Raw genomic sequence first — 24,394 nt, forward strand, 5'->3', positions numbered from 1 at the left:
ATTTCCCACGCCGTCGGCAACTCGGCCGGTTGGGGACAGAGCATCAGGGGGCGGGCCTCAGCCATGTACGGAGGCCGTGGATACTCAGAGTACTCTGCTTTTCAGGTGGCGGTGCATCGCGAAACCGGTGCCACCCCCAATTTCGGAGTCATCGGGGATTCTCCACCCCGTCGCCGAACACAAGTTTGGCATCGGGGGTCGGAGAATCCAGCCCTAAGTGTTGACGGCAGATCCGAATTCGTGGACTTCTACGACAGCAAAATTGGTGCTGCACCGGGACCGATTCAGTAACCATTGAAGGGCTAGCACTGCCGTAACGTGGAACATGGTCAATTCCAATGGAAAACGTGATTGCCACTTGAGAGGCTGACAAGCTTCAGACGCATATTAACACTCCACTCCTCACACACACACACACTCATCCCAGCCAATAGGATGGCACTGGCTGCTTTGGCGTGTGTTCATCCCATTGATGGTTCAGCTGGGGACTGAAGGCACCTGGGGGGGAACCTATATGACCCGTGGCCCTAAGTTCACAGTGGGCAGTCAGCAGCATACGCCGCTGTATGCTGCGGCAATGGTGTTCCGTGCCCATCCACCCTGACCCCACACACAGCCCACCTCCTGGTCACCCCCCACTTCTCCCGCCAGCCCTGGCAGAAGCTCCCCAGCTAGCGGCACAACTGTCAGCAAATTATGGTGAAGTTGGACACTTTCTGTACCCCCCCTCTCTCCCTATTCAGCCACGGCACCTGTTTTTTTTCACGATTTTTAAAAGCACAAGCGAACGTCGCCGCCAGGAATTCCCCTCAATGGAGGCGGAGAATCGCCGAGGCCCCGTAGAATATCAGGTCAGGCCCGCTATTGATATGCCAAGGGTGTTTACTGTATGTGCAGAGTGGAACGCATTGACACCGCTGTCGAGGCACCGGGGAATTGCGATTTGGCGTGAAACCGACGCCTGCCGCATTTCCGGCGTCAAAACCGATTCTCTGCCCAATCGCATTTCCAGATTTCGCCGTCGGCCAGCGGAGATCGCCGCCCAGTGTTTTTGCTCGGTCAAAGTTCTTTTAAAGAAGTTCAATATATATATATCTTACCAGCCAATGAAATGAAAGATTAATATTCCACACGCACGCATCACGTTGTCAGGACAGGGTGCCCACCTTCTGAGGGGGCACACGCCTTTGGAGATTGTCACTGTCTTAGCCCAGACAGAAGAGGTTATAGAACCAAGTTAGTGTGCAACATCCGAAGGACATTCCTTGCTTGATAAAGGCAAATGGCAAGATGACATGGTAGAATGTCATCTTTAAAAGAGTGTGAGCAATGTCACATGACAACCACACATGCAGATAGGACCAAAGTGGCACGGTAGCACAGTGGCTAGCACTGTTGCTTCACAGTGCCAGGGTTCCAGGTTCGATTCCCGCTTGGGCCACTGTCTGTGCGGAGTCTGCACATTCTCCTCGTGTCTGCGTGGGTTTCCTCCGGGTGCTCTGCTTTCCTCCCACAGTCCAAAGATGTGCAGGTTAGGTGGATTGGCCATGCTAAGTTGCCCTTCGTATCCCAAAAAAGGTTGTGTGGGGTTACTGGGTTATGGGAATACAGTGGAGGTGTGGGCTTAAGTCGGGTACTCTTTCCAAGAGACGGTGCAGACTCAATGGGCCGAATGGCCTCCTTCTGCACTGTAAATTCTATGATATAATTCTAGAAATGATAAACAGGAACATAGCTGAATCACTTCACAATTGAGAGATAAGTGTTCATATCAGTTAATAAAGCTTGAATGGAACTTATCAAGCAACAATAAATGACTGAACAGAAGCCTCGCTAAACCAGAAAAGAGATAACGATCAATGAGGAACAAGCTCAAGACAGAAAGAGGCCAGTTGCCATGTCTTAAGGCATAAAGAACAAATCTTGCAAAAGATCAAGATTCAGACATCAAGTCAAGGGATAAAATGGCAGAATCAATTCAATGTAAAATTGAAGCAGGTGAACTGAACAGAGTAGATTCATTAAACTGAGTATCGCCAGACCAGTATCACTGAATGAAAAAGACACTGTGAGCCGAATGGTAAGTTACCATTTAAATCCCAATTCGACAATTTCAATGTGACATTTTAATCAGTTCAGCCGTAATTAGTTTCTCTCCTCAGGCTTCATCTTGAGTGTTATTGGCAATCTTTTCTTCTCTCATGTAATGAATGTAAGGGGATATCAGAAAGCAGTGCTGGAATGTTCTTTAAAGGTATGCTGGTACATTCTCCTGAATGAAAATATCACAAAATTATGAATACAATCTGAACTACACGGAAAGTCTGGCCGTGATTCTCCCAAAATCCCTCAGCGAGCGTGTTTGGCCGCCTGTGTTCCAGCGCTTGCAGTGCCGAGGAACACATGGCTATTCAACGTACCTCGCGTTGTATAAGGGGCCTGAACGGGGAATGCACGGCTGAGGCCGTAGATAGCCCCGTTTTGGACAGTGGGGAGCCCTGCTCGCTGGAACTCCCCAGTGTAGCGAAAGATTGGGACTCCATTTTTAAATAGCCCCTGAAATGAACCCCAACCTCTCATCCAGCCCAAACACACTATAGGAGGGTCCCCTTATGCAGCTTGGGTACCAACCTGGCACCCTGGCATTGCCCCTGCCAGCACCACCTGGGCACCTTGGCAGTGTCAGGCTGACACCCAGGTGGCATTGGCAGGGTGCCAGGCTGGCACCAGCAGTGCCAGGGCACCCACCTGCCCACAATGCTTGCAGATGGGGCCTCCGATCTCCTGGGAGACCCCAACGAGTGCTGTTCCACTTGGTCTCCGTTTGTGGGGACCGGTACTGAACAGCGCTCGCCCGAGGTCTCCAAGGCGAAGGGGATGAATCCCATAGCCTCAAGTCACCTCGGGAATCTGCACAGTAGAGTGAGTCTAGCTGTTCACTCTAATATGCAGATTTGATTCAAATTGCAACGTCTCGCCCGAGGAAGTGGCACGAAGGTGCCAGGAATGTCAGAGTGCACCAGGATGTACGGGTTGTGCACGCTGCATGAGTATCGGGCACAGATGTGCATGATGTGCAGCTGGTGGTCGCACACCAACTGCACATTAAGGGAAAGGCACCTCTTGATGAACCAATGCTCGCAAGGAGACATGCGTGCCATCTATCACCCCCTGGACCTGGGGTATGCCAGCGATTATGGCAAATCCTTCTGCAAGGGCACACTGGTGGGCTTGGCCCAGAGTGAAGGTAATATAGTCCACTGCCCAGGCGCATAAAGCATCCATCACATTGCGGATGCACCAGTGTAAGGATGTTTGCAAGATCCCATCCAGGTCTCCGCTCAACTCCTGGAAAGATCCAGAGGCATAAATGTTCAGGGCGACAGTCACCTTGACGTTAAATGAGCGGGTGTTCTCCTCCGAAGCAAGACCTGTGCCAGATGTGCCACCAACTGTCATAGACACCACACAATCTCCGTGGTTAATTCAAGTCTTCGGTGGCACAGGCGGTCCAGCAGCTCCTGGAAGGACTGGTGCCAATGGGTTATATGTGCCCTCATATAGTGCCTCCTTCACACCTCCGCCTTGGCCAGTTGGACGGTTGGCACTTGAGCCTCACCGGCTGGCCCCTGCTCTTCTGGGGCAAGCACCTCTCATGCAGGGTCCTCCCTGTGTTGGCCCTGGTGCTCTAGCCTTTATGCATTCGCAATGGCAGCAACAACCAGGTAGATAGCACTCACTGCGGTGGAGGAAAGAGAGGAAATGTTAGTAAGATGAGTATTTCCTTGCCCATCCAAAGCCACCAGGTTACTTGGTCACCCTGAGTTATACTGCAGCGCCACCCTCAACACGCCCCGCCCCCCAAGTTCACCGCACCCCCACCTCTCACAGAGTCACCTCAATATGTTGCCGTCTGCACTGCACCCCTGTCCCCATCAGTGAGTGGCATCGGGCCTGTGATGTGGGGAGCCTCTATCCTCACCATCCATCCCGTCAACAGGGGTGCCAGTGATTGCCGCAACCCATGTCAGCAATAGTGTCTGTGACCCCTGCCCTGTTTCCCCCAGTGGACTCTACTGTGGGTCTTCTCACTGGGTGGGTCGTGTGTTATCCCAACAGCAGGGTGGCAACTGGCTGTGTGGTGGAGAAGGTCACCATGTGCCACCAATCACCACCATGTTTAGAGGCTTCTGTGTGGGCATGTCCTGCAGATGGGCGTGAGAGAGGGAGGTCTGTGAGGTCTGGAAGCTTAGTTGCAGTGTGACATGGGTCCTGGTTGTGACGCACAAGTTGTGACAACCTGACTGGGGGCAGGATGGTTGGTGTCACTGATGAGGCCTCTGACCTGAGAGCAGCAATGTACCAGTGAGGGTGCCAAAGGCCATGGTGCATGGGTCCTTTGTTTGGGATGATCTCTGCTATTCCTCTGCTTCCCGCTTCTGATGAGTGCACTGAGCAGTGCCAGCATCTGGTGTGCCACTGATTGAGCTTGGCCATGCAGATCCAGTTGATCGGTCAGCTGGGGTTGAGGGTTTCCAGAGGGGCGGCCTGGGTGGGCTCCCAAATGACGAGAGGCTCTCTGAACATTTGCAGCACAGTCAGCAGTCAGTAGTGTGAATGGCCAGGGGCCTGTAAGTAGCACCAAAGGGATGCGTTTAAAACACAGGCTGCAGCAATAGTGGACTGAGCTTTGCCACCCCGAGTTCACAGAATTTGCAGCAAGTCATTCCCCATTACTCCACCCAGCCCAGGCAGCCACACACCCCCCCCCCTCCTCCCCCCACCCCCCAACAAACCCGTAAATTTTGGAGAGTTTTTAAGAGTTTTATCTTCTTGCTGCCTCTCAACAGCTATGGAGCCCAGGTCCCACTTGTAAACACTTTCACCGATTCGTGCCTGCGTGACTGCCGCCTCAGAGAGGCGAAGCATCGTGGAAGGGTGGTGCATGAAGTGTCCAATCTGGTTTGGACACTGATGGGCTGGTTTAGCGCACTGGGCTAAATAGCTGGCTTTGAAAGCAGACCAAGGCAGGTCAGCAGCATGGTTCAATTCCCATACCAGACTCCCCGAACAGGCTCCGGAATGTGGTGACTAGGGGCTTTTCACAGTAACTTCATTTGAAGCCTACTTGTGACAATAAGCGATTTTCATTTCATTTCAATCCACCAATGATATTGAAATCCATGCAAATGACGGTTTGCATGGATCAGCCGGCACGGGACGCAAACTTCAATTTTGCTGCCAACAAGGGGCTGGATCATGGTGTCGGAACCGCCACTGGGCACAAACCTCAATTTTTCAATTTTGTGCATTTCTCTGCCCAAATGCAATTCACGTTTCTGGCATCGCGAAGCAGAGAATCCAGCCCAGGGAGTGGCGAAGCCAATGAGAGCTGCTTGACTAGGGACAGTCAGCGAGCACAAGTGTGATGAGTAGACCTGGACAGAAAAAGTTTGGAAAATCTCAAGTATGCCTGTGGCTGGCTGGCTAGGAATGCATTGGAAGAGTGAATCCTGGACCCAACAGAGTATTAGTTGGGTATTCTAAGAAGGTCATTATTTACTGAAAGTAGGCTCATTATTAAATTTGCACACGCATACCTTTTTTTAAGCGAGGACAAATCATTTCTCAGTAAGCTGAGATAATGATGACACACACATCATTAATATCTTTTCTCTGAATGCCATACCACAGTATATCTCATGGTCAGGTTACCACAGAAACCAAGACCTTAAATATACTCTAAACCAACAGCAAAATGGGAAAGGAATAATAAATACTCCAGTGTTCTTCTCCACTCTCTCTTTATTACCATCGATAACAAGAAGATATTTTTAACTGCCAAAGGTCTGGAACATATTAATAACAGATAGACAGCCTTAGACAATAATATTTCAGTCACTCCAGGGAATAGCAAGCATTTTTCCTAATTCTTTACTAAATTAATGCCTTCCTTGGCTTTAGTAAGGTTAAGGAGTACAATTGACTGCCAATTAAATAGTAAAGGGAGCATTTCCTGCACTGCAAACTCAACTTGCAGCAAAAACACAGAGCAGCAAACAGGATAGCAACAAACGAAATCAGCTTGCACAATCTTCTACTGTGTTAGCATTGTCCTATCTTTTTAATGCCTTGGTTAAACTGCATTCTTGGTGCCATTTTGACAGTCTTTCATTGATATCAAATGAACAGTATACTGGAGTTGGTTAGGATGGAGGAGGAGAGAGGAGAGAGAAACCTTGGGGTCATTCTATCCATGCAAAATAATCAGGCTCAAGGAACTCTGCACTTTGTGGTGGTATGTATTAGGGGTAGTACGGTACCTGTGATGCCGAGAGGCTATTGGTAGACAGACACTGGGTCCTGGTTGGATCTGACGCCTGCTGGCTCCACCCAGTAAGGCGGAGTATAAGAGCCCGGGTTCTCCCAGCAGCCGCATTCTGTAACTGAGCTGCTGGGGAACAAGTCTTACTTAATAAAGCCTCGATTGACTTCATCACTTCTCGACTCGTGAGTAATTGGTTGCGCCACAATTTATTAAGCAGACTTAAAAAGATTATGGAGCTCCGGATCGCCCCGGAGTGTCTGCGAATCAGCCGCCATGCAGCAAAACTCAGCGGCCGTATTTAAACACTGGCTAGCACGCTTCGAAGGATACCTCCGAATGGCCCCCCGCCGGACCACGGAAGACCAGAAAATGCAGGTCCTGCATTCCAGGGTGAACCCGGAGATCTACACTCTCATCGAAGACGCGGAGGATTTCCCGACGGCGCTCACCATGCTGAAAGGGGTCTACATTCAGCCCATAAACCAAGTCTACGCATGCCACCAACTCGCGATGAGATGGCAAATCCCCGAAGAATCCCTGGACGCGTTCTACAGTGCGCTGCTGATATTGGGAAGGAACTGCAACTGCCCATCGGTGAGCGCAAACGAACATACGGACCTCCTAATCAGGGATGCTTTTGTGGCAGGTATGACTTCTTCTCAAATTCGCCAGAGACTGCTAGAGAGAGACTCGTTAGGACTCAGAGGCATGGGCCCTTGCGGCCTCCCTCGACGTGGCCTCACAAAATGCCCGCGCCTATGGCCCCGACCGCACGGCAGCCCCTTGGGCTCCGTGGACCCCTGTTCCGACCGACTCCCCGGCACCCCCCACCCCTCCGCAAGCCTGCGCGGCCAGAGCACCAGACCATCTCGGTGGGCCCCGCTGCTATTTTTGCGGGCAGGCGAAACACCCCCGGCAGCGCTGCCCAGCCCGCTCGGCCATCTGTAAAAGGTACGGCAAAAAGGGGCACTACTCAGCGGTGTGCCAGTCCTGGGGGGTCGCCGCAATCTCCGGAGGAGAACGGGGACAGCAAACTCAACCCCCACAATGATCCATGTGCGGCCAGCGGGCGCTGCCATTTTGGGTCCCGGACGCCACGCGGGGAGGATGGGCGCCATCTTGTGACCCCCCCCCGGCCACGTGCAATCCATGGGCGCGGCCATTTTGTCCGCCCCCGACCGCGTGCGATCCATGGACGCCGCCATCTTGGCTGATAGCCAAGGACCCCAGCATAGACGGCTCCACGGGGTCTGAAGGAAACTCCCTGAAGGACCCCAGCATAGACGGCTCCACGGGGTCTGAAGAAAACGCCCCGATGCAACAACCACGACTGGCTTCGGTGACCCTGGACCAGTCGCGGCCCCGGACGCTCCAAACGGCAACAACAACGGTGCTGGTCAACGGGTACGAGACGCCATGCCTGATCGACTCAGGGAGCACGGAAAGTTTTATCCACCCGGATACGTTAAGACGCTGCTTTCATTCCATTCGTCCGAGCACCCAAAAGATTTTCCTGGCAGCGGGATGCCATTCCATAGAGATCAAAGGGTTCTGCATCGCGAACCTAACGGTGCAAGGGAGGGAGTTTAAGAATTATCGGCTTTATGTCCTTCCCCACCTCTGAGCTCCCACTCTCTTAGGGTTAGATTTCCAATGAAATCTCCAGAGCCTAACGTTCCAATTCGGCGGCCCAATACCCCCACTCACTATCTGCAGCCTCGCGACCCTCAAGGTTGAACCACCTTCCTTGTTTGCGAACCTCACTCCGGATTGCAAACCCGTCGCCACTAGGAGCAGACGATACAGCGCCCAGGACCAAATGTTTATCCGGTGTGAAGTCCAGCGGCTGCTGAAGGAAGGCATAATCCAAGCCAACAATAGTCCCTGGAGAGCCCAGGTGGCAGTTGTGAAGACCGGGGAGAAGCAGAGGATGGTCATAGACTATAGTCAAACCATCAATAGGTACACTCAGCTAGATGCGTACCCTCTCCCCCGCATATTCGACATGGTCAATCGGATTGCACAGTACATGTTTTTTTCCACCGTGGACCTCAAGTCCGCATACCACCAGCTTCCCATCCGCCCGAGTGACCGCAAGTACACGACCTTCGAGGCAGACGGGCGGCTCTACCACTTTTTAAGGGTCCCATTTGGCGTCACGAACGGAGTCTCGGTCTTCCAACGGGAGATGGACCGAATGGTTGACCAGCACAGTTTGCGGGCCACGTTCCCATACCTCGACAACGTAACCACCTGCAGCCATGACCAGCAGGACCACAACGCCAACCTCCGCAAATTCCTCCAGACCGCTAACGTCCTGAACCTCACCTATAACGAGGAAAAATGCGTGTTTAGCACCAACCGTCTGGCCATCCTGGGATACGTAGTGCGTAATGGAGTGATAGGCTCCGACCCTGAACGCATGCGCCCCCTTATGGAATTTCCCCTCCCCCACTGCTCCAAAGCCCTGAAACGCTGCCTGGGCTTCTTCTCGTACTACGCCCAGTGGGTTCCCCAATACGCAGACAAGGCCCGCCCGTTAATCCAGTCCACTACCTTCCCCCTGTCGACAGAGGCCCGCCAGGCCTTCAGCCACATCAAAGCGGATATCGCAAAGGCCACGATGCACGCAATCGACGAGTCCCTCCCCTTCCAAGTCGAGAGCGACGCATCCGATGTAGCTCTGGCGGCCACTCTCAACCAAGCGGGCAGACCCATGGCCTTTTTCTCCCGGACCCTCCACGCCTCAGAAATCCGCCACTCCTCAGTGGAAAAAGAAGCCCAAGCCATAGTGGAAGCTATGCGACATTGGAGGCATTACCTGGCCGGCAGGAGATTCACTCTCCTCACTGACCAACGGTCGGTAGCCTTTATGTTCGATAATGCACAGCGGGGCAAAATCAAGAACGACAAGATCTTGAGGTGGAGGATTGAGCTCTCCACCTATAACTATGAGATCTTGTATCGTCCCGGAAAGCTGAACGAGCCGTCCGATGCCCTATCCCGCAGCAATGTGCCAATGCACAAGTAGACCGCCTCCAAGCCCTCCACGAGGACCTCTGCCACCCTGGGGTCACTCGATTCTACCATTTTGTGAAGTCCCGCAACCTCCCCTACTCTGTCGAGGAGGTCCGAACAGCCACCAGGAACTGCCAAACCTACGCAGAGTGCAAACCGCACTTTTTCAGGCCAGATAGAGCGCATCTGATAAAGGCTTCCCGTCCCTTTGAACGCCTCAGTTTGGATTTCAAAGGCCCTCTCCCCTCCACCGACCGCAACACGTACTTCCTAAACGTGGTGGACGAATACTCCCGTTTCCCCTTCGCCATCCTCTGCCCCGACATGACCGCGGCCACAGTCATTAAAGCCCTCGGCACTATCTTTACACTGTTCGGTTTTCCCGCGTACATCCATAGCGACAGGGGGTCCTCCTTCATGAGCGACGAACTGCGTCAGTTCATGTTCAGCAAGGGCATTGCCTCGAGCAGGACGACCAGTTACAACCCCCGGGGGAACGGTCAGTAGAGAGGGAGAATGGTACGGTCTGGAAGACCGTCGTACTGGCCCTACGGTCCAGAAATCTCCCAGTTTCCCGTTGGCAGGAAGTCCTCCCGGATGCCCTCCACTCCATCCAGTCGCTGCTGTGTACCACCACTAATCAAACGCCTCACGAGCGCCTCCTTGTCTTCCCTAGGAAGTCCTCCTCCGGAACGTCGCTGCCGACCTGGCTGGCAGCCCCAGAACCCATCTTGCTCCGAAAGCATGTGCGGGCGCACAAGTCGGGCCCGTTGGTCGAGAGGGTTCACCTTCTCCACGCAAACCCTCAATACGCCTACGTGGCATACCCCGACGGCCAACAGGACACGGTCTCCCTGCGGGACCTGCCGCCCCCCGGAACCACACACACCCCCCCCAACACCAATCACCCCCTCCCTCCCACTGGCCCACCCCACGGTCGCTCCCTTCCCGGGTGGATCGGTCCTCCTCCCATGCCCGCCCAGGAGTAAGGAAACAAGGACAAACAGCGCAACGCTCCCAGAGATGACAGTGCCCGAGCCAGCACCTGCACCACCACCGGGGCTGAGACGATCAACGAGGACGACCAGGGCACCCGCTCGACTCGTGGAATCCGTGTGACAAAACAAAAATCTGTAAATAATTCTGACAAAACCTGTAAATAGTTAACTGTTGAGATCAATGCATAGCCACTGTATGGAAAATAATTCCAGGGCCAGCTTTGTAAACCCCTACCACCATGCGACCCACCACCCCGCCCTTTTTAACAAGGGGTGAATGTGGTGGTATGTATTAGGGGTAGTATGGTACCTGTGATGCCGAGAGGCTATTGGTAGACAGACACTGGGTCCTGGTTGGATCTGCCGCCTGCTGGCTCCACCCAGTAAGGCGGAGTATAAGAGCCCGGGTTCTCCCAGCAGCCGCATCCTGTAACTGAGCTGCTGGGGAACAAGTCTTGCTTAATAAAGCCTCGATTGACTTAATCACTTCTTGACTCGTGAGTAATTGGTTGCGCAACACACTTTTAAATATTTTGGCCATGAAATGGTCACAATGTGCATTGACCTCTCTGCTAAGTTGAGTCCTACAATCCATAATCTTAATGTTTCATTCATTGCCACTTTTCTTCTAGGAGTGCCCACTTTGTAGAAGTTCTGCTCTTCTCCCCGATAGGATTTCCATTTGCCTTTTCTACCCTGTTTACCTCATTACTTTCTTTGTTCCCTTCTCCTAGTTGTTCCTCCACCCACCTCCCCCCATTTTTCACTTGCTCCATCATCCTTCAGTTCTGCTGAAAGGCCATTGAACTGAAATGTTGGATGCGATCTGCTGGCCACATTGCACCTGAAGGTCAGCGCACCATGATGCAATATGACCAGTAAATATCGGGAAACCCCACTCCCGTGATCTACCCAGCTTGCTACGCCTCGTGAGATCTAACGTAAAAACTCGCAAAATGCCGCGATGTGAATCCAGCCCAATGTAGGCGGGATCACACTTTGACAAATCTGCATATTAGAGCGAGACAGCTGGTCTCACTCTAATATGCAGTTCACTGAGGTAACCAAGGTGTTGGGATCTATCCCCCTTGCCTCGGAGACCCCGCGGGCGAGCGCTATTCAGTACCGGTCTCCACAAACAGGGACCAGATGGAACAGCACTCGTGGGAGTCTCCAAGGGGATTGGAGGCCATCAGGTGCTTGCCCTCTTGGAGGGGTGGTACTCTGGCACTGCTGGTGCCAGTCAGGCACCCTGACATTGCCATCTGGGTGGCAACCTGTCATTGCAAAGATGCCCAGGTGACACTGCCAGGGTGCCAAGCTGGTATTGCCAAAGCACCAAGCTGGCATTTTTTTATTGACAGGGATCGGGCCCGGGAGTATCATGTGCACATGAGGTGGGGGGCCCGAAGACCCCCAAATAGGTGAGTTGCGGCTTTTGGGGGGGGCGGGGGGGGGTTCAGGGGTCGAGAGATCAAACGGCATTTTAAAATGGCATCCCGATCATTCCCTGCACCCAAGAGTTCCGGCGAGCGGGGTTACTCAGTGCAGGAAAAGGGACAAAGTGCGGCCTTGGCCGCGTGCTCCTTGCTGAGGCCCTATATCTAACCGGAGTCGCGTTAGATAGCATTATGTTTCTCGTTGCTGCGAGCACTGGGAATCACTCGGCTAAACGTGTCTCTCGGACGCTGTACCCATTTGGTTAAATTGGGCCCGTTAACTCTGTTATTGATAGACCTGCTGAGTATTTCCGCATTTTTATTTCTCTGACCAGAACCTTCATAGAATCTGTTCAGAGAAAACACAATCCTTCATTTCACGAGAAGGTTAATGTTGCCCATATGGAAGCTCTGAGGATCAAAAAGGCCCACAAAAATGTTCATGCTGCACCTAAAATTGTTATTGGTGGGGCATTTGTTGTGTGTGTGTTGATCAAGGTGAAGCATATTAGATAGGGATGAATGTAAGTTCTGGCATTGACCAGTTTTGCTGAAAGGCTTGTTTCGGTGATTTAATAATAATTCGAAAGAAAAAGATAATCCCACTACACCCTTTAGTCATTTCAAACTGTTGACTGGTACAATGTTTGTGAACTTAAAACACAAAATAGCTGGTCAGGCAGTTGACTCCAGCATCTCAAAATTTAACAATTTTGAAAAAGATTGACTGCCCCTCATCTCTTTATTGACATTTCACAAGTTATTGGAGGCAGACACCAGTGAGTTTATTTTAATTGCATGTGTGTGCAATTTTGATTTTCCTCATTCAGAAATGATGATGAAAGTGTAACCATGGCTGCCAAGGTCCTCAGTCACACCGTCAATCAAACCAGAAACTCCTCACGTATGGGACTGATGAAATAATGGGCGTTTTCATATTCTTTATGCGCACCACATTATGTTCATCATCACACAGAAACTCTCTTCCCTTTCTGCAATGCTATGGTAAAAGTGATCGTCACCTGTTCGACTTGCCAATCTTCATGGCTTATTTCAAGTTTACTAGTTAAAAATGTGGCATCATGGGTAATTCAAGTATGCTTAGAAATGCAGTGTTATTCTGAAGAATGAGTATATTGTTGTTTTGAACTCATATCTCAGTAGTAAACCAGATGAAAACTGTGCAATTTTTGGTATTTTCATTTAAAGGCAGTTTCTTGCAAAACCATTGGGCGGGATTCTCCGAAATGGCGGCTAAGTGTCGATGCTGGCGTAAACACCGAAAACGTTTCACGCCGGCGTCAACGGGCCCCTTGGCCCAGCAATTCACTTATCTGAAGTGGGCCAGCAGAACACCGGAGTGCTCCGTGCTGCTCCGGCTATCGGTACGGGGCCCTGCATTTCCGTCCACGGATCCGCTCATGCGCGCGGCAGCTGTCTGTGGCGGCAACCCCGTTAAACATGGCAGACCCACACAGCAAGCCGGCCCCGAGAATATACGTCCCCCCAGATAGTGCGCGCCTGCTGATCGGTGGCCCCCGATCGGAGCCCTGGCCTTCCTGGGTGACCACCCCGGTGATGGATCCCCCTGCCCCTCACCAGGGCAGCCGCGGCAACCGCCACTCCGAGTGCCCACCGGGTGGAACCATGTTAGAACCATGAAGACGGGAACCTGGCCAGCTGGCAGCAGAGAATCACCGCGGGGTCCTCTTTCAATGGCCCCCGCCCAACGGCGCATTGGCCGCGCTCATGTGACTGGCGGCGATTCTCCGGTCCGTGGAGAATCACGGAAAGGCGTCGGACCCGATCGCAGGTCTGATGCCCCATTCTCCATCCCCGCGCCAAGCGCGATTTCGGCACGGAGGCTTAGAGAATCCTGGCCATTATCGTTAGAGCCATGATCCTGGATTTTTCTCTAATCATAGTTCCTAAAGGCAACAAATCTACTACAATCTATAATTAGCGATGAACATCACTGCTGCTAATTGCCAGAATGAATTGTGTCCGCAAAATCTGTTGTCCCTTCTTTTGGTCTCAGTCCAGAGCAGAAATTTAGAAGTTGCCACAGTGATAAAAATAGTGAAACTTCCCCAAGCTCCTTAAAATGCTATTTAAGTAAATTCTCACACTTGGAGTCCTGAGAAACCATTACCAGGTTTACAAAACAGAGCAGCCAGCCCAAACCTGCTCAAATAGAAAGATAAGTCACAGAGATTTGTATACAAAGCAGATAGCAAAATGTAAATGTCCCCACAGTCCCGCAGGCTGTTCACCCTTTTGAGGGGGAGAGCTGACTGGTGGTGATTTAACCTGAGGGACACCATACCTCAGGCGAGGGGCAAGGTTGAGAAGGCGGGCCTTCATGAATAACCTCAACCAGTAGGGGAATTGAACCCACGCTGTTGATGTCACTACACATCACGAACCAGACATCCAGCCAACTGAACTAACCGACACCCAAAAGCAGATAGCATTATTGTTTTAACTAATGTTTCTTCATTTCCCTCTCAACAGATGTTGCCCGTCTCTCCTTTAAGTTGGCTGCCATCCCCCCCATCACAACACTTGACCCCCTTTGTTCTTGTAAACTACAGTCATATCTCCAACCTCCCTTTCCATTCCAAAGTTCTGGAATGTGCTGTCACCTCCCACATTTGTTCTCATCTTTCCTGGAACTGCATGTTTGAATCCATAGAATCAGCTATCACAGCACCAAAACATTATCAAAGTCACAAATGAAATCCTACGTGACTGTGACAAAGGTAAACTTCCCCCTCCTCAGTCTCCTCAATCTGTCTGCAATCTTTGGCAGCTTGACTACACCATCCTCCTCCAAAGCCTCCCTACTGTGGTCCAGCTGGGCACGACTGCGGGCTCCATTCTCATCTAGAAAACCGCCGCCTGGGAATCACTTGCTTCTCTTCCGGCTCTGGTGACTTGACCTCTGGTGTCCCCGAAGGGTAAATCCTTCACCCCCTCCTATTTCTCATCTACTTGCTGCCCCTTAGTGACATCATCCGTAGGCAAGGCTTTAGTTTTCACACGTATGCTGACCACACCCAGCACCGCCATCTCAGTCAACTCCTGCACTGTTCTGAAATGATCAGACTGATTATCTAAATCCAGCACTGCATGAGCTTCCTCCAATTAAATATTGGGAAGACCAAATTCATTGCTTGGGTGCCCGTCCCAAACTCCGGTCCCTATCTACTGACTCAATCCAACTCCTTGGCAGCATTTTTAAATTAATCCAGTCTTCGTAACCTTGGTGTCACATTTGATCCACCAATTAACTTCTGACCACATCTTCACGCCATCTCTCAGACCTTCTATTTGCACCTCTGTAACACTGTTCAACTTCGCTGTCTCAGCTCACCTGTTGATGAAACCCACATCTGTGCCTTTGTTCCCGATAGATTCAACTATTCCAAAGTACTCCTGGCTAGCCTACCACATGGGCAGCACAATAGCATTGTGGATAGCACAATTGTTTCACAGCTCCAGGGTCCCAGGTTCGATTCCGGCTTGGGTCACTGTCTGCGCGGAGTCTGCACATCCTCCCCGTGTGTGCGTGGGTTTCCTCCGGGTGCTTCGGTTTCTTCCCACAGTCCAAAGATGTGCAGGTTAGGTGGATTGGCCATGCTAAATTGCCCTTAGTGTCCAAAATTGCCCTTAGTGTTGGGTGGGGTTACTGGGTTATGGGGATAGGGTGGAGGTGTTGACCTTGGGTGGGGTGCTCTTTCCAAGAGCCGGTGCAGATTCGATGGGCCGAATGGCCTCCTTCTGCCCTGTAAATTCTATGATCTAACTTCTGCAAACTTGAGGGTCCTCCAGAACTGCCATGGTATCTTAACTCGCATCAGGTCTTGTCCTGTGCCCCTGGGCTACAATAGTTCCCAGTCAAGCAACAACTTGATTTTAAAATTCTCATCCTTGTTTTGTTATTTTTTTTTAAACAGGTTTATTTAAAAAAATTAATTGCAATCAAAATAATATAAAACAATCAACCCAAGTTACATTATTAAAGAGCAAGACAAACCAACAAAGGCACAAATTAACTTAACCCCACAGAACTAAACTAAACTTAACCCCTTAACAAGTGACGTTGAATAGCTTTTTAAAAAAGGAAATGAATGGCTCCCATCGTACGTAGAACCCTTCTACTGACCCTGTAATGGTGCACTTAACCTTCTCCAAATGGAACAAAGACATGAGGTCACCCAACCAAGCTGAAGTACTGGGCGGAGTAGGAGACCTCCATCCAAACAGAACACAATTCCGGCTATTAACGAGGCAAAGGCGAGGACATTCGTTTTCAACCACATCTGGAGCACTGGCGAGTCCAACACACCGAAAAAGGCCACCATCGGACACGGCTCCAAGTCAACATTGAGTATCTCCAACATGGTGTTGAAGAAAGAGACCCAAAAGCTTACTAACCTGGGACAAGCACAGAACATATGAGTGTGGTTAGCAGACACCCAACAACAACGCATTCACCTGTCCTCCATCCCAGGGAAAAAAACGCTCATCCCCGCTTTAATCAGATTAACCCTGTGCACAACCTTATCCCAGACTAAGCCGAGCATATGAGGATGCGTGGTTGACCCTGTGAAGGACCTCGCTCCACACCGCATCATCCAGAATGGGACTGAATTCACCCTCCTACTTCATCTTTACCTCATTCAACAGAGTCCCTCCTGTAGTCTGATTCGTCGTTGTTTGAGATACGGCCCACCACAGTCGTATCATCCGCAAACTTTTTGATTCAGTTGGAGTTAAATCTTGCCACATAGTCATGTGTGTATAGGTAGTATAGTGGAGGACTGAGCACACATCCTTGCAGGGCCCCGGCGTTGAGGACTATTGTGGAGGAGGTGCTGTTGCCTATCCTGACAGATTGCAGTCTGATGGTGAGGAAGTCAAGGATCCAGCTGCGCATGGAGGGGTCAAGTCCAAGATTGCAGAGTTTGGTTCTTAGTCTTGTCGGGATAATAGCGTTGAAGATGGAGCTGTAGTCTTACATAGGTGTCCTTGTTGTCGAGGTGTTCGATAGTTGATTGTAGAGCCAGGGAGATAGCATCTGCTGTGGACCGGCTGTGGTGATAGGCAAACTGCAGTGAATCAAGACCGTCTGGGAGGCTGACAGTGATCCGTCTCATGACTAGCCGCTCGAAGCATTTCATGATAACAGACGTCAGGGCCACCGGTCAGTAGTCCTTGAGGTAGGCTACATTGTTCTTCTTTGGTACTGGTATTATGGTGATCTTCTTGAAGCAGGTAGGGACCTCGGAGCAGAGGAGTGAGGTGTTGAAGATGTCTGCGAATACACTCACCAGCTGGTCTGCGCAGGCTCTGAGTGCTCGCCCGGGGACTCCGTTGGGGCCTGTCGCTTTCCGCGGATTCAATTTCAAGAAGGCAGCTCTTACCTCTGAGGCTGTAATAGTGGGTATGGGTGTGTCCAGGGCTGTTGGAGCGGGTGGCACTGATACATTGGCTGACTGCTCAAAGTGGGCATAGAACTTGTTTAGTTCATCAGGTAGGGATGCTCCAGCCCCAGATATTCCACCTGGCCTTGCTTTGTAGCCTGTGATCTCGTGTTAGCCCTACCATAGTCGTCGTACATTAATATCGTTGGCCTGGGACTCTAGTTTGATGCGGTATTGTCTTTTTGCATCCTGATGGCTTTCCGTACATCGTACCTGAATTTCTTATATAGGTCAGGGTTGTCAGACTTGAACGCCTCCATCTGGAACTTCAGCAGGGAGTGAACCCTTTGGTTGAGTCAGGGTTTCCGATTGGGGAACACCCGCATTGTCTTCTTTGGTACACAGTACTCGACGCACTTACTGATGAAGTCTGTGACGGTGGTTGCATACTCGTCCAGGTTAACTGTTTTGGCCTTGATAACCACCTGAAGGACGTCCGAAGCGTACAAGGTGAGATAGACACACTTTTATTAAATTTAATATATTCCCCAATAGTGGTGGACATGCATTCATAAAATCTCTTGTCCGCTAATAATACCATATCCAAACTCTGTGGCGGACCCGGCGAGAGACCCGATTCTAGTGCCAAATAAACAAAATGAGGGGCATGGTCTAAAATAACAATCGCCGAGTAATCCATCTCCTCCACAAAAGGGAGGAGAGACCTATCCATCACAAAAAAGTCAATACGTGAGGAACCTGGAATTCCGGGAACGGCGCGATGTCCGCCGACTGGCGCCCAAAACGGCGCAAATCAGATGGGCATCGCGTCACCCCAAAGGTGCGGAATGCTCCGCATCTTTGGGGGCCGAGCCCCAACCTTGAGGGGCTAGGTCGGCGCCGGATGAATTTCCACCCCGCCAGCTGGCGAAAAAGGCCTTTGGTGCCCCGCCAGCTGGCGCGGAAATGACAACTCCGGGCGGCGCATGCGCGGGAGCGTCAGCAGCCGCTGACAGCTTCCCACGCATGCGCAGTGGAGGGAGTCTCTTCTGCCTCCGCCATGGTGGAGACCGTGGCGGAGGCAGAAGGGAAAGAGTGCCCCCACGGCACAGGCCCGTCCGCGGATCGGTGGGCCCCGATCGCGGGCCAGGCCACCGTGGGGGCACCCCCCGGGGCCAGAACGACCCGCCGCCAGAACGGGCATGTGCGGGCGCACAAATCGGACCCGTTGGTCGAGAGGGTTCATTTTCCGGGCGCCAGGTCCCGCAGGGAGACCGTGTCCTGTCGGCCGTCGGGATATGCCATGTAGGCATATTGAGGGTTCGCATGGAGAAAATGAACCCTCTCGACCAACGGGTCCGATTTGTGCGCCCGCACATGCTTTCGGAGCAAGATGGGTCCTGGGGCTGCCAGCCAGGTGGAACGTGACATTTCCGGAGGAGGACTTCCTAGGGAAGACAAGGAGGCACTCGTGAGACGTTTGAATAGTTGTGGTACACAGCAGCGACCGGATGGAGTGGAGGGGGTCCGGGAGGACTTCCTGCCAACGGGAAACTGGGAGACTTCTGGACCGTAGGGCCAGTAGGACGGTCTTCCAGACCGTTCCGCTCTCCCTCTCTACCTGACCGTTCCCCGGAGGGTTGTAACTGGTCGTCCTGCTCGAGCCAATGCCCTTGCTGAGCAGGAATTGACGCAGTTCGTCGCTCATGAAGGAGGACCCCCTATCGCTATGGATGTAGGCGGGGAAACCGAACAGTGTAAAGATGGTGCAGAGGGCTTTAATGACTGTGGCCGCGGTCATGTCGGGGCAGGGGATGGCGAAAGGGAAATGGGAGTATTCATCAACCACGTATGGGAAGTACGGTGTTGCAATCGGTGGAGGGGAGGGGGCCTTTGAAGTCCAGACTGAGGCTCTCAATCGGTCGGGAAGCCTTTATCAGGTGCGCTCTATCTGGCCTGAAAAAGTGCGGCTTGCACTCTGCGCAGATTTGGCAGTTCCTGGTGGCTGTTCGGACCTCCTCGACGGAGTAGGGGAGGTTGCGGGTCTTCACGAAGTGGTAGAACCGAGTGACCCCGCAGGTGGCAGAGGTCCTCGTGGAGGGCTTGGAGACGGTCCACTTGTGCGTTGGCACATGTGCCGCGGGATAGGGCATCGGACGGCGCGTTCAGCTTTCCGGGACGATACAAGATCTCATAATTATATGTGGAAAGTTCGATCCTCCACCGCAAGATCTTGTCATTCTTGACCTTGCCCCGCTGCGCATTATCGAACATGAAGGCTACCGACCGTTGGTCCGTGAGGAGAGTGAATGTCCTGCCGGCCAGCTAATGCCTCCAATGTCGCACCGCTTCTACTATGGCCTGGGCTTCCTTTTCCACTGAGGAGTGGCGGATCTCTGAAGCGTGGAGGGTATGGGAGAAAAAGGCCACGGGTCTGCCCGCTTGGTTAAGGGTGGCCGCTAGAGCTACGTCGGATGCGTCGCTCTCGACTTGGCAGGGGAGGGACTCGTCGATTGCGTGCATCATGGCCTTTGCGATATCCGCTTTGATGCGGCTGAAGGCCTGGCGGGCCTCTGCCGACAGGGGAAAGACGGTGGACTGAATTAGCGGGCGGGCCTTGTCCACGTAATTGGGGACGCACTGGGCGTAATAAGAGAAAAATCCCAGGCATCGTTTCAGCGCTTTGGAACAGTGAGGGAGGGGGAACTCCATAAGGGGGCGCATGCATTCAGGGTCGGGGCCTATCACTCCATTACGCACTACGTAGCCAAGGATGGCTAGACGGTCGGTGCTAAACACGCATTTTTCCCTGTTGTAGGTGAGGTTCAGGGCGTTAGCGGTCTGGAGGAATTTGCGGAGGTTGGTGTTGTGGTCTTGCTGGTCATGGCCGCAGATGGTTATGTTGTCGAGGTACGGGAACATGGCCCGTAAACCGTGCTGGTCAACCATTCGGTCCATCTCCCATTGGAAGACCGAGACTCCGTTAGTGACGACGAATGGAACCCTTAAAAAGTGGTAGAGCCGCCCGTCTGCTTCGAAGGCAGTGTACTTGCGGTCGCTCAGGCGGATGGAGAGCTGATGATATGCGGACTTAAGGTCCACGGTGGAAAAGACCTTGTACTGTGCAATCCGATTGACCATGTCGGATATGCGGGGGAGAGGGTACGCAACGAGCTGCGTGTACCTATTGATGGTTTGACTATAGTCTACGACCATCCTCTGCTTCTCCCCGGTCTTTATAACTACCACCTGAGCTCTCCAGGGACTATTGCTGGCCTGGATTATGCCTTCCTTCAGCAGCCGCTGGACTTCAGACCGGATAAATGTTCGGTCCTGGGCGCTGTACCGTCTGCTCCTAGTGGCGACGGGTTTGCAATCCGGGGTGAGATTTGCAAACAAGGAAGGCGGTTCAACCTTGAGGGTCGCGAGGCTGCAGATAGTAAGTGGGGGTATAGGGCCGCCGAATTGGAACGTTAAACTCTGAAGGTTACATTGAAAATCTAATCCCAGGAGAGTGGGAGCGCAGAGGTGGGGGAGGACATAAAGTCAGTAATTCTTAAACTCTCTGCCCTTCACCGTTAGATTCGCAATGCAGAACCCTTTGATCTCTACGGAATGGGATCCCACTGCCAGAAAAATCTTTTGGGTACTCGGGTGTGTCATGATATTCAGATAAACATCATGGTGCAAACACACATACACACTGATGGACAGATCAACGGACCAATCAACACACACGCAACATCACAGCCAATCACAGCCAATCACAAGCAAGAGCACACGCACTATAAAACGGGGAACACCACAGTTCCCGCTCATTCCAGCAGGAGACAGCTCAGGGCAGAGAGCTCACAGCAAGCCACTCAGACATACACCATGTGCTGAGTGTCTCTCTAAGATAGTGTTAGGGCTGGGTCCAGAAGTTAAAGGGTAAAGAATGAACCACAGTCATATGTTTACAGATGTTGTTATTGATAGGAATAAAACAGAGTTGTACCATCTGCAACCGTGTTGGTTCGTCTGTATAGCAGAACACCCAACACGACAGGGTGGATTGAAAGAAAACAGCATCTTACCATATCCGGATGAGAGTGTCTCTCTAAGATAGTGTTAGGGCTGGGTCCACAAGTTAAAGGGTAAAAAATGAACCACAGTCATATGTTTACAGATGTTGTTATTGATAGTAATAAAACAGAGTTGTACCATCTGCAACCGTGTTGGTTCGTCTGTATAGCAGAACACCCAACACAACAGGGTGGATTGAAAGAAAACAGCATCTTACCGTATCCGGATGGATAAAACTTTCCGTGCTCCCAGAGTTGATCAGACATGACGTTTCGTACCCGTTAACCAGCACCGTCGTCGTTGCCGTTTGGAGCGTCCGGGGCCGCGACTGGTCCAGGGTCACCGAAGCCAGTCGCGGTTGCTGCACCAGGGCGTTTTCTTCAGGCCACGTGGGGCCGTCCATGCTGGGGTCCTTGGATGTCAGCCAAGATGGCGGCATCCACGGATTGCACGCGGTCGGGGGCAGGCAAAATGGAGGTGCCCATGAATCGCACGCGGCTGGCGGGGCACAAGATGGCGGCGCCCATCCCCCTGCATGGAGTCCGGGACCCAAAATGGCGGCACCTGTTGGACGCACATGGATCGTTGGGGGGGTTGAGTCTGTGATCCCAGTTCTCCCCCGGAGATTGCGGCGACCGCCTGGGACGGGCACACCGCTGAATAATGCCCCTTCTTGCTGCAACTTTTATAGATGGCCGAGCGGGCCGAGCAGCGCTGCCAGGGGTGTTTCGATTGCCCGCAAAAGTAGCAGCGGGGCACCCCCAGGTGGTCTGATGCTCTGGCCGCGCCGGCTTGGGGGGTGCCGGGGAGTCGGTCGCGGCGGGGGTCCACGGAGCCCAAGGGGTTGCCGCGTGGTCGGGGACGTAAGCGCGGGCATTCTGCGATGCCATATCGAGGGAGGCCGCAAGGGCCCGTGCCTCCGTGAGCCCCAGCGAGTCTCTTTCCAGCAGTCGCTGGTGAATTTGGGATGAGGTCATACCTACTACAAAAGCATCCCTGATTAGGAGTTCCGTATGTTCGTTAGCCGTCACCGGTGGACAGTTGCAGCTCCTTCCCAATATTAGCAGCGCGCTGTAGAACTCGTCCAGCGATTCTCCAGGGATTTGCCGTCTCATCGCGAGTTGGTGGCGTGCGTAGACCTGGTTTACGGGCCGAATGTAGACCCCTTTCAGCATGGTGAGCGCCGTCGGGAAATCCTCCGCGTCTTTGATGAGCGTGCAGATCTCCGGGCTCACCCTGGAATGCAGGACCTGCATTTTCTGGTCTTCTGTAGGTCTGCCGGGGGCCGTTCGGAGGTATCCCTCAAAGCACGCGAGCCAGTGTTTAAATGTGGCTGCTGAGTTTGCTGCATGGGGGCTGATTCGCAGACACTCCGGGGAGATCCGGTGCTCCATAGTCCTTTAAAGTGTGCGTAATAAATTGTAGCACAATCAATCACTCACGAGACAAGAAGAGATGAAGTCAATCGATGGCTTTATTACGCGGACTTGTTCCCCAGCAGCTCGGTTACAGAATGCGGCTGCTGGGAGAACCCGGGTTTTTTTTTTAATCATAGAATTTGCAGTGCAGAAGGAGGCCATTCGGCCCATCGAGTCTGCACCGGCTCTTGGAAAGAGCACCCTACCCAAGGTCAACACCTCCACACTATCCCCTTAACCCAGTAGCCCCACCCAACACTAAGGGCAATTTTGGACTCTAAGGGCAATTTATCATGGCCAATCCACCTAACCTGCACATCTTTGGACTGTGGGAGGAAACCGGAGCACCCGGAGGAAACCCACGCACACACAGGGAGGATGTGCAGACTCCACACAGGCAGTGACCCAAGCCGGAATCGAACCTGGGACCCTGGAGCTGTGAAGCAATTGTGCTATCCACTATGCTACCGTGCTGCCCAAATACTTATACTCCGCCTTACTCGGTGGAGCCAGCAGGCGGCAGATCCAATCAGGACCCAGTGTCTGTCCACCAATAGCCTCTCGGCATCACTGGGTACTGTACTACCCGATACATACCACAACACTACCCCGATCCCCTCTTCCCCCACTCCTCGCCCTCAGATACTATTCCACCAAAACACACATATAGAAAACAGCAAGGCGAACACAAACAACTAAAACCTACTTCTAATAACTCTAACATCAATCAGAACAAAAACACTTAAGCTCATTGTATGAAACAGAACTATTTTACTGAGCTGCAGTCAACCCCTCAACGCGGCTCCCGTTAGCTAACTCTTCAGCTAGCTGGGGGAACCCCCCAGGGTGATAAAAATGCTTACAGAACCCCCCCCCCCCCACAATGTATAAAAAACTTTTAAACATAGTACTCCAACAGGAAGCTATATATTTTCACAACGGTCAGAACAAAAACCCACACAAAACTAAATCTAAGTCCAACTTATAAAACTTTCAACCTCAACAAGAACAGAAAAATGCAAACATGAATAAGGAACTCCAACAATTCCCCATATCAACATGCCCATCTCCAATATCTGAAAACCTCAATCACCCCACATCCGGTCCATGCTTCTTTACAAAGGAATCTCCCTCCTCCGGTGTATCAAAAAAAGTATTTTTCCTCAAAAGTCACTCTTAGCCGCGCCGGGTACACCACCCCAAACCGAACTCTGCTTTTGTACAGGGCGGTCTTGGCTTTGGTGAATGTGGCCTGCTTCTTTGCCAGCTCAGCTCCCAAGTCTTGGTAAATGTGGCCTTCACATTTGTAGTCGCGATCCTCCCTTGCCCATCTCCAGACCCGCTCTTTTTCTTTGAAGCTGTGAAACCTCACGATTACTACTCTAGATGATTCATCAGGATAAGGCCTCTGTCGGTGTGTCCAGTGCACTTGGTACAGCTCAAGGGGGGATATGAGTCCACCTTCCCCAACCATCTTCCCAAAATCTCCGCAAAATACTCTTTGGGAGTTGGGAATTCCATCCCCCCTGGCAGCTCCACAATTCGGATGTTTTACCTCGTGGAACGATTCTCCAAATCATTCATTTTGCTCTTCAGCGGTGTATTCGCTTCGGCCATCAAAGACATCTCAGTTTCCAAAAAGGCAATTTGGTCACTATGCCTCGAAAGGGCCACCTCCATGCCTTGTATTGTGACTCCA

At 52.1% G+C, this 24,394-nt stretch overlaps 1 protein-coding gene across 11 annotated transcripts in view; it reads right to left on the reverse strand.

The window, feature by feature from the left end:
* Positions 1 to 24,394, reverse strand: part of ptprc (protein tyrosine phosphatase receptor type C) — a 521,790-nt gene that overhangs the window by 473,705 nt on the left and 23,691 nt on the right. The window lies entirely within an intron of this gene.

This window comes from Scyliorhinus torazame, chromosome 7 (genome assembly GCF_047496885.1).
Source record: "Scyliorhinus torazame isolate Kashiwa2021f chromosome 7, sScyTor2.1, whole genome shotgun sequence".
In the NCBI taxonomy this organism is placed as follows: Eukaryota; Metazoa; Chordata; class Chondrichthyes; order Carcharhiniformes; family Scyliorhinidae; genus Scyliorhinus; species Scyliorhinus torazame.